The sequence below is a fragment of the Styela clava genome, chromosome 5 (genome assembly GCF_964204865.1).
Source record: "Styela clava chromosome 5, kaStyClav1.hap1.2, whole genome shotgun sequence".
Taxonomy (NCBI): domain Eukaryota; kingdom Metazoa; phylum Chordata; class Ascidiacea; order Stolidobranchia; family Styelidae; genus Styela; species Styela clava.
Window position 1 is genome coordinate 24,042,358 of NC_135254.1, and position 12,162 is coordinate 24,054,519.

The following is a 12,162-nucleotide window of genomic DNA, read 5'->3' on the forward strand; positions in this document are numbered from 1 at the left end:
TTCCTTGATGCAGTGTACTTTTCCGCATCTCTTGACATTTACAAATTCGAGACATTATTATTGGCTGATAGTCAATCAAAAACTTGGCAGTTTACTCTTCCCTTTACCTCTGAACAGTTACCAGTCATAGTCGTACATGCGAATGCAATGTAACCGTGCCTGTTGAAAACTAGTAAGCAAAATTGCGTCACTGTTAATGTTATATATACCACGGAAAAAGTTTCATGCAGGGACGTGACATTCGTAAGAATGTCAAAATTAATTTGCGGTACTTTTTCGTTACTCATGCACTAAGCGCTTTGCAATATTTAATTGATCTTTTTCGATTCTAACGGAAATGACATTTTCATCGAATTAATTTTGAGTTACATGTATGGTAAAAACTATTTCATCAGAAACATGACGAAGTAGGTGACCAAATAAAGTAAAGTGGCCATTACTCAATGTGAGATTATCTTCTATATCGTTCGTTGGAGTTAAAGTTGAAAATCCTATTATTTCCGATGAACAAACGTTTTATTTATGGGATAAAACCAAGTTTTATAGTAAACTCGTATTATTAAAATGATGTATCAATGCATGTAATTTTACTGTTATTATTCATTTAGTTAACTTCAATTTAAAGTTTGTGACTCCAGTTTTTCGTAATTCCATACTTCAAAACGAAGCACACGATGTTGTTGCATATGCGAGAGAAACGGTTTCTACCGGAAGCGATACCACAAGCGTGACATCATAATGTTATACGTCATCTTATTCTAAGCATCTGACAATTATTATACAGTAACGTTTTATTATGCGTAGGCAACTAGAAGACTTATTCATATGAATAATTGCACGATATAGTTACTCCAACATTCAATTACAAACGAATTTAAGAAGGCTACTTGATCTGTTAGTAGAATATGATCTGGTTTCACAGGCCATTGTTGACCAAAATTGTTTCATTTCACTAAAAAGATAGTCTACTCTTGATGTAACCTTCAGATATGTTCGAATATATTTCATCAATGCACATACATATAATATCTAGTTATATATTATTTTTCATCGTTGTGAATATTTTTGTAATACTTTCAGGTTCTGTAATTATTTCATCAAAGTACCGTTAATTTTTTTTCCGAGAGTTGTTCATTTAGATTTTCTCACGCCTGTTCTCTCGTATTGTGGTTTTCATTTATATTTTTGGAGCGCGATCCAAATCCAAGTTTTATGGACATCTGACGACCCAAACCTTGAACATCAAAAAATATCAACTAGTGTTTCTTCAGAGAATTGTTTAATATCAAAGTAAACTAAGCCTTCTTTGTAAGCTAAGAGTGGCAAACGTTTTCAACGAATGAGTCAACATTCATATTTATGGAAAAGAAGACTGTGTCTCATAGAGATTAAATCAAAGTTTGCATCAATGAGAAACTTGCTGTTGCATGTTTTATGTAAGTCTTATTATCATTGAGTGTTATTATGCATTTCTTGAATTTTAAGCAAGTTGAGACAATATCAGGACAGAGGTGATTTCTGGCAATCGACTTTATGAAATTCATGTGTGAAATTACGGATTCGCATGCTCGTGAATGATTGATTCTACGTCAAATCTTTTAATGGCTCCGAAAGAATTCGAAGGGAAAGTTCACTGTGACAGAATTATATTTTTGAGTCAGTACAGAACTACTTATAGACTATGTTCGTTATTTTGCTTGAAACGACGTACCTATCACAATAACAATAAATCGACACGCCATGCGCACAATGGTGGAACTAACTGATTAATTGATTCAAATCAATCTGTTCTATGGATATGATTCGGTTGAGCAGCGCAAGTGAGAAATTGTCAAAGGAAATAAAATAGATGGGATAATTCTTGATGATTTTTGAACCTCTTTTATCACAATGTATTCAAATTACAATTTATAAAATTTTAGACTCTTTTCAAGCCCCCGAGACATCTCTAGCGTACGTACTACAGTGTACTAATTAGTTTTTTTTTTAATTCTGAAAAAACATCTTATGTAATGTAAGTAAAAATCCTTGCTTGTACCTACACCAAAGTCATAAGATTTTAACAGGAATGTTCATCGGAGATATCAGAGAGACGTTTTGTGCAAGAAAAACATGAAACATATCTCACAAACCTACTATAATCCAAAAGTAATTGGATCAAGGCAGTCTTCGACAACGAGTGTGTTGCGATAATGAAGAATATTCTTAGGTCGGCAACGTGCGGATTTAGTTAGATGAGTCGATGGGACCCACTAGCCTAGGATATGTATATTGTAATGCCTCTCTGATACAATGACGTCACAACTAATTGGTTATACCGTCATAATAGGGATTTCGAGTTTATTCATTAGCACTTTTTTTTATACAAATTAAGGCAATATTACTGTTAATACTGTTCGGTTAATTTAAATTAGCATATTTTGGTTTTAAGGTTAAAGGGATGTAGTTTTTCAAAGTTATATAAACTCATTTATTTAACCGTATTTACATTTTGCCAAGTGGTTCACAGGGCGGTTTCGTCGCAGGGTAGTTTACAAATGGCTCATCGGTTGCGTCTTCCTGCGCCAACCACGTTTGCGGACGCATTGAACTATAGCCTGAGAAGGCGTATATGGGCAAGTCATCGATATTTGTGGCATTTCGAAGGGTTCATTGCAAATACGAAGTGCTTGGCAAGTTTTGAAATCCATTTTTTTTTAACATATTGAATACAAAAAAAAAATTTATTTAAAACAATTCCCTTTGAACAAATCCCCAGTACTAGTCAACGAATCGGTATAAATGTATTTAATTCTTCGGATAAATGAAAATAATAATCTTTTAACCTAACCCACTAGTCACATGCAAAATCTTTTTCATAGCCGAGTAGTCGTGTCAATTGAATTGTCAATTGAAGACAATTGTGGCGTGTTCTTAGCTGACTGTTGACTGACTACGGAATCTCTCTTTGATCCATAAAAAGGTGAACTGGATAAAATAAAAAATTGTGGGCCGATATCGTTATTAAATACTGATTACAAAATCTTAACGAATAAATTAGCAAATAGTTTGAAATATCTTTTATACGAAATATAATATATATATATATATATATATATAAATTTCATATTTGCCATTTCACAACAGCCCGTTATAAATATATTCAATGGGTGCATTGGCTTTAACATAATTTTGGTAATTCAGAATACTGAGCCACCGTGTACTATTTTTGCCAGTCGGTTTTGGCGTGCTCGTTTCAAACTAATTTCATAAGAAGAGAAGGCTGAAGTATCAATTGCAGTGCACATGGATTCTCTCAGGTTCGCAATATTAATAGCATAAGATACTATTTACCTCTGGAAAGAGGAAATCTAATAACAATGATTAACGTATTGCAAACCATGTCAAGTCAATCAGTACATTTGTGATCATGACCATTCCAATATATTGTATTCGAAATTCATATAATGTGAAAATTGTGGTAAAGTGTACGAATTATATCAAGAAAATCTAAAACATCATCAATTTACAACTTTACCCGAAGAATATAAACCAGCACATAGACATGTTCTTTTATTCAGTTGGTAATCTGGGGGATAATACAGGGCTTGGCATTCAGTTTCCGAGATAAATATAGCGAAGAGTTTATGTTACGTCTGTTACTCGTGGAAGCTCATAAAATTATTAGGGTGCTCGCCGCACATGAAGTTTGTGCATTCCTTCTATATGCAGTCAGAGCAAAGAGTGCGTGTTTGTATAAGCAAATTTACGGAAAAGGAAGGTTACGCGCATTACTAGAACAATAATCTCTGAGCAAAGTTACAGGAGGCGAATGAAGTTAAGAGAACTACTGATACTTTAAATAATCATGGCGTAGAAATAAGAATTGTTTTTGGTTAGGACTGCAACACGAATTAAAAACTTCATCACAAAACTTAGATTTTGAAATGTTTGTTTGTTGAATACAAAATGTATCACGAATGTAAAATTCGAATTATTCGTTCGCTGAATTTGAAAATATTTACAAAACTTCGAATTCTAAAACTTTGTTTACCGAATATCAGATATAATCTTTACAGCTATTACAAATTTACAAAATGTTTCGTTTCTGCACTTGTTTCAGTCCTATACATCGTCCAAAAGAATACGAGACAGAATAAGCATATGGTTTGTTTGCCTTGAAGTGGTGGGAGTGACGGTGTCCTAGCAATTGTGTTCATCAGACAGTGGGTAAAAATTACTAATCGAGTACGCTGTGAACAATCAAATGGAGATAAACAAGGAAAATATGTTCAAATATATGGACACGTAGCGCCACATAGTGGCGAAAATTGTGATGACGTCATATCACACAAAGAAACTAATCCCTTACAGCTCACTGGAATATTTGAAATAAACAAAAGTAACGGCTTTTTAGCGAAAAATTTAGTCTTTGAACACTAACGGTCTAGATCAGTGTTCTTCAACCTTTTTTACCGTGGTATACCTTTTACAAATTTGCAAGAGTTTGGATATATTTCAAATTACAAAGTTGATTTTAAACTTCAATAAACGTTAAGTTTTAAGCACATATTGTAAAAAAACTGCCCTACTGCAATATCACCATGAAATCTAATAGGCTACTGTCCGCAAGTTCTAAACGGTGTACATTTGACTGACGCCCCGAGCATCAACGGGAATAATGTTCAACGTGAATCAAGCAAAAAAAAGTCGGTGATTGGACAACAATTTTGTTTTTTAAGTTTACCGCAGACAATACTTTCCACTAAAGTTACACTTCAATTACTCATGGTATTTGTAGATGTTTTAACAACTAATTCATTTCAGCATTTTAACTCATTTTTCTTAAATGTGTGATAATTATGATAAAAATACATACGGTCATTATCGATTGTTTGAGCGAAAATTCATTTCATCTTAAAAGTATTCTAAGATATTAGGATAAAGTTAAAATCTACCACGAAGGGTTTATCCATACCTCAGAAAGGATATCTAAGTCTATAATATGCACTATTTTTTACGGCGATGAACGAGATCCGTCAAAGATTTTAGGCTAGAGCGAAATGTTGGCAGAAAAACATGTTTCTGCCTGGGCCCGAACCACTTTATGGGGACCGTTTGTAAACGCGATGACCACTACACTACGGAAAGAAATCAGGCTAGGTTTCAAGCGGATTCGACGATCCGCGGATGTATACGTTTCCCATATGTAGAAGTCATCACGTTCGCCTAACACGCAAAAGATTTTTGCTATGTCTCCCGAAAGTATTGTTCATTATAATATGACCCACCGACGTATGCGTTTCTGTAGTGTAGTAGTCATCACGTTCGCATTACACGCAAACGGTCCGCATCGTTATAAAATTATTATTTATCTAGTTAGTGTTATAGAAATGATTTGAAAATTGGAATTTCTTTTTTCTTTTCAATCTTCTTTTTTAATTTTGAGCGGTATCGAGGGTGTTTATTTTTTGCCCTTGCTTTAGGAAAGATCCGAAATTTTGAAACGAACGATTTCATGTCATTTAAAGTAAGATACAAAGTGGTAAGGGCGTCGTTTTCAACACTATTTTGCTCTATTCAAGAGCTATTCACTGATAATTGGCCGTATTGGGGCTTACTATCAATTCATCCTCCAAATTAATAATCCGATTTGGCAAAAATGCGCGATTGTATAGCGTGGAGAACTCGGCGGTGAAGTCTATAAAGGGGATTTTAACGTAACATTAGATATCAGTGACTGCCTGCCTATCTTGCCTTGTTCGTAGCAAAATCGGGCAAATAAGCATTCGTAATACGTATTGTACAAAGCTTCCACCAACGCTTAAAACGAGAAAATTAGTAATTATCCAGTTAAGAATGCATATTGAGCCGAACCTGACAATTTTTATTCATTCCGAACCAACTGGATAATTATTGATTTTTTATGATTGTTTCTATCAAATCTTACATTTTGTGTATTAGTGGCGGAAGCTTTGTACAAAAGATTCAATGAGAGTCCCCATAAGATTTGAAAGCACGGTCATGAATATTTCGCTAGCTGACTACAATTTGATTTGTTAACATGTCCTGACTTCTTTTTATTAATAAAATTGCATTCTTACTAATTCCGGGGATCGGTGAAAAATAAGCCACAAGGCAAACCTACAATTTAAGTTTTTTATGTCCTGACTTCTTCAATTTACTTATTTTTATACTCTGGTGACTCTCCTCTGTCTGGTTTCTGCCACTGACTCAGACTGGATGCAGTCCTTGCAGGTTATAATAACCTGTGGTATCCGACTTCCTTCTTGTGTGTTGCCGGCGCTCTGTCTGATTTGTGGCACTGACCCCGTCCTGCCAACTTCAGTTACTGGCTTCTTGTTTTCCTTATAGTGTTTTTGGGTACTCACTCTGCTTTCTGCCGCTAACCCGGACCTTCCCACTCTGCCTAGTTCACAACTAACTTCCTTCCCGTGTCATGGGGCACTCTGTCTTTCACACTCACTCAGCGCCGAATTAACCATTAAACAATATGAGCACGTGCTTAGGGCACCAAGCAAAGAGGGGCACCACGGAAATTTTAGAGCAGAATTTTATATAGTTTATAGGTGTTTATTAAAATATTACGAGTTCACCAGACGACTCAAACTTCAAAATGTTCGCTTATTTTTTGTCTTCAAGTATCATATTAACCTTCTTCATTGAAAATAAACACTGAAACTTAATTATTGGACACGAAATGGGCCTATGAGTCGTTTTCTTAAATTGTTGTTTTTTCTTCTTAGTATTCTCCTTGTTGCTGCATTTTTGTTTTGAAAAAATGTCTTTTCTCTTTAACAATTGTACCAATGAACTATTTGCACTATGTGGCGGTTCCACGATCGCATTTCAACGATCTTGTGGTCAGCGAAGTCGGGAGTTTTTGTTAAGGTAGACCAGGGTGGTCCAAATCATGTCATGCTGACACATTCCGTGCTGCCCACAGAACAATTTTAACGTATATTGTATCTAATAGCAGAACGCTATTGAGTTTTTTTAGCTATTGCAACTGGGGTTGGGATCTAGAGATTCGAACCCTTTTTTCTAACGCTTTGTGCCTTTATTTTAGTAAAATACTCCTCTGTTTTCAAGCGTGGGCCGTGTGCCAGTAGTGACGAAACGCAGAGCCGACTTACTTAACGCCGCGCAATCCAGTTTTTATTATTTAGCTAGGTCCCGAAATACCAACTTAGACGGACCTGGTTGTTATTTGACGATGGCACTAAGCTTGCTCACGCTGCAAGTTTTTAAATTACTCAAATATAACAATTTGTAATAAAATGAGTGACATAAGGAAAATACGGCGGAAACCATGTCCTTGCCCCTCACACAGTGTCTGGTTTGATATCAGGTAATATTTGTCACGGAAGAATATAATTTGAAGCGACATTAAACGCGAGATGCGGAAAATACAACGGTAATTCCCGGGAATTAATTTTGAAATAGCTGAAGGCTTTATATATCTTTTTTAAAAGAATGACACCAATGCAACATAATATTAGTATGATTGGAACGGTTAACTCTCGTTAAATTTAAAGTTAAATTAAGTAAACTCGGGATATTTCGATCACTTTTGGGTTTTCTCCGACTTGCGGCCCGCGAGGCCTTCTCAAAAGTTGTTGCGATCCTTCAACCTTGAACCACACTGAGGTAGATTACTAGGTACCGGTAAAATTTCAAACTACAGTTGTGACTTATATCGTTTGGTATTGCAATTTACGTTGAGACTGGGGGCGGGAATTTTTATTGTCACACTTTATATCGGCTACATTTAACAGTTAAAAAACCCAAAAATGTTCATAAAAGTCGTTTTTTTTTACTGTTTGTTGTGATTATTTTTAATGGATAATAACTTACTTATGTGGTTTATTGTTTTTTTTATAATTAAATTACACATGAGTGGGCACCATAGTCTTCAGTGCTTAGGTACCAAAGGGGCATATTCCGCCCCTGCACCCACTGTACCTTGTTCCTGACTACCTTCCTGTGTTTTTGGCTACTATGTCTGACCCTGGCCTGTATGATGTATGCCTGTATGATGCACATGGAATACATCCGACCAAGAGTGTAAAATCTTCCAACATCAATATATATATATATATATATGTTTGTTGTATATTATTACTAAAAGTTTGTAAGGAAGGGATAGAATTTACATATTCATCCCGCGGGGTGATGAAAGCCGAAAGGACGGCGTAATCAAACCTGAGTACCACGCCCTCTTGTCAGGTTACCAATCCGTGTCGGTTATGAGATTAGTAAATCGGTTATGCTGTCCAGTTAGTCTAGTTATCAAACATGGAATCATTTATTGATGCAAACCAGTGATTTTGATTTTTTTTTATTGGTGAATCATAACCCCAATGGAACATTTAGGAAGCCCGGGAAATCTAATAGTGCGTGCGATTGTTTGAATGGTAGGCTACATAAATCAAATCTAATACTGGAGACACAAAATGATTTTTATCCAAGTGTCGTAAGTTTTATAATAGTGGCAAATCTAATAGGATTACTAGTTGGGTTGCGCGAGACTAACTTACTATACTTCCAACATGTTGTTGGCTATAAGTCGAGTATATCATGTATTTTTATTATAGTCTTTCTTGGCAGTTTAGTGTGGTGGCCTGTAACTTTGCTCAGAGATCGGTCTCTTTTATTTCTGAGTGAGTGCGCGTGATGTCACCAAACTAGGCTTTTTCAGCTCATTGGACACCTAGTGTACATATGGATTGTTACAAGTCAGTGTCTTAAACAGTGGCGGCGCGTGGTCATTTTGACAACCGGGGCAAGCTACTGCGGGACCAAGTCACCCCCATCTACGGGGACAGGATGAGCGCTGTAAGTTCTCCCATCATTTTATGAGTATAAAAACCATTCTATCGGTAACAACCAATCGGCAAAAGCGACAATTCTTAACGATAAGAAAGTGTCTTTAAAACCGGTCCAAGTCAAGGGATTAATAAATATAGACATAGTTTATTTTGAAACCTCTTTCAAAAGATAAATACAATGACATATTAACAGAAACTTCGGGAAAACCGACAAAACATAAAATAAGGTTTAAAACGTTACTATGAAGAAAGGAAAGTAATGCAAAGATAAGGACATGCGTCGCTCACTCATAGATATATATGCTGCTACACTTCTACTGCTTGAACATATATGCAACACGCCGCGGTTTCTTGGAAGCAAAATGCTCAATAACGCGCTGATTAAAGTCATGCATCCCAGAAATAACGTCTCTGTGAATGAATAAAACAGCCAAGGAATTTAATCTATCTTGCTTCATTGTGTTTCTGAGATACGTCTTAATACGCTTCAGCGTGCTGAATGTTCGCTCTGCGTCGGCGGAAGAAATAGGCGTCGTCAAAATGATGTCCAAAATTTTGCAGACGCCGCAAAGGTAGTTACTAGCGTCTATGAGGAACCCATAGAGCGCGCAAGTTGATGTGATGTATAAAAAAGTTTGATTGGTGTATATACATCGCAATTCATTTTCCAATTTACCCACGCTCATCATGGGGTAAAATTTGGAGACAGTAGCCAACAAATGGATGGGAAATTGACGTGCATATTTAGAAAAATTTTTGGGGTTCATCAAAGAGAACGCGGCAAGGTGTTCAGTGCGCAGACGATCGCCTATTTGATTCACCAGAATGTCACAGCATTCCTTTGCAGACAAAATCAAACGCTGCATTGTTTGCCCGTGGCGTAAAGAAGCACTCCATGTGTCGTCGTATTTTATTGTTTCCCGGATACGAGATACAGCATCGCAGGAGTCTGAAATACACGACTGCACAGACGCTCCATCCATTAGCCTTGACTGCAATGCGCCGTATAATACATCCACGTGATAGAATATTGTGGAGAAAAAAGCGAGAAAAAAATGAAAACTCACCATCTTCTAGCAGACGCTTTAGACCTGCCGCCTCCCTCACAGAGCGTTCGTCCCAAACCGGAGAGCTCTGAATGCCATTGAAACACTCAATGAGCTCAGACCTAATTTTGGACACGCCCTGCACCACGCGTGATTGGAAGTTCCAACGTGTTGGTGCACAAGCTGGGAGACGGCGGCTACATATCTGGCGAAGGAGGTCAGAGCGCTTCATCGAAACGGAAAAAAATGAAGAAAACCCCGAAACATTTGCAAAAAATATACGGACGAGAGGGGTATCAAGACACATATTTTTAATAACGAGGTTAAATTGGTGTGCATAACAATGTAAAAAATGCGCATGAGGAAAATCTTCTTTTATATCATCTTGAACACCATGTTTCGACCCACTCATGACTGCCGCGCCGTCATAAGTTTGAGCTATCAATTTTGACTTCGCGTTGTAAGGCTGTAACACTTCTTTCAGTACAGCCGATATCCCGCAAGCCGTGCGATCAACGATTGGTACAAAGCTGTGAAATCTCTCGGTAGGTTTACCATCTTTCACAAACCGAAAAATCACAGCCAGTTGGGAAACGCACGTGATGTCAGTTGTCTCGTCAGACTGAATCGAAAGGAACTGGCAATTCTCAATTTCCAGAGCCAAATGTTGTAAATAAATTTTATACATTGAGTCGAGCAAATCATTTGGGATATCCTTAGATGTCCCTTTCGAAACAGTTGCGGCATCAAGATGATCTCTCAATACTGTATCTAGGGATGCGGTGTATTCCACCATATCCAAAAATACTCCTCTATTAGAAGAGCCAGCCCGTTCATCGTGCCCACGGAGGGACAGCTCGTGACAACCAATGAACTTCAAAACATCTATCAATCGACCGAGAACATGGCGGTTTTTCTCGACGTTTTGGTTGTGCCGACGAATAGAAACCGCGCGTCCTTCATCCAACTGTGCTGCAATATTAAAATTTCCGAATGTTCGGTATTTTACTGTATTGTCCAGATGCTCCATAGAAGATTGATGATCCCTGGCACGCTCGGAAAGATGTTTAAGATCTCTAAAACCAAATTTACACCAACGTGAGTCACGGGCAGTAGCAAAAAGTAGGCAATAAAAACAAAAAAGTGCATTTTTGTCCTCGCTGTAACACAACCATTCGTGTTTTTTATACCAAGGTTCTGCGCAGAATGTACGCGACGCTTTCCTCCGTCATGGGATTGTTCCAGTGAACAATTTTTTGGTTGATAAGGCCCAAGACGTACCTCTAATTTTTGTTCCAGCGGCAGCTGCGAAAACGGAGTGCGAAGTAGTGCATCAACCTTATTCATTATGAGGTCTAAGGCTAAGAAATGCGAAGCCGGAAAGAAGTGAGGAGCTCAAAGAAATGTGGAAAATCGAAAGCAAATGGACTAAAGGTCTCTAACTGATTCAAATAGCGAAACAAGCGACAAAAACGAAGGCGAGGAAACTATCAACTCTTCAAGCAACCAACGAACGAGAAGGAATGCGTGAATATGTCAACACGTTGTTGTAAGAAACGTCGGCATTGTGTCGTCATAATTTCGGGGCTAGCCCCGATGATTTAGTAAAAGAAACAGAAAACAAATGAGACAAACGCGGCGAGTGGAATATAAAAGAGAGAATCCAGATACAATGAGCAACCGGGGCAAAATCGGCGTCGCCCCGTCGACGTTCGGCGAAGGCTTTGCGAGCGAAAAATGAACCATGTCGGGAGAATATGGCTAGTGTAGACAGTCTGTGCAACCGATATTGAGGTATTTTTCGAATATTTTTATTATACCGAAAAAACAACCGAGGCCCTATTGACGCGCCGCCACTGGCACTCTTAAATATGCCTTATCCAACTGGAGATCCAGAGTCAAGACCTTAGTCGCGTTTATATAAAGATCCTAACCTAAACCATAAAGGCACAAGTAAGCTTTACTTACTGCTGCAACTTACAATGGGCCGGAATCGCTTCTCTTGTGTTCTTCCTTAGCTTGGTAAGTTGAGAGAGCCTTCAAATGATTAATGAAATTGTGCATGAATCAACAAAATTCAACAGTCGATGGTATAGTTGACACGCATCATCCAACTGAGCCAAGTTTAGCCAATTTTTCCAACTAGTAAAAGCTAGGCTAGCCTTACTCGTGGCCACAGTTATGAAGTTGAGACGTTGAGCCCCTTCATTTACCCAACCCATTCGTTGATTCATTTACCCAACATTTAAAATAAAAAAAACAAAAAAATATATCAAATCATATTT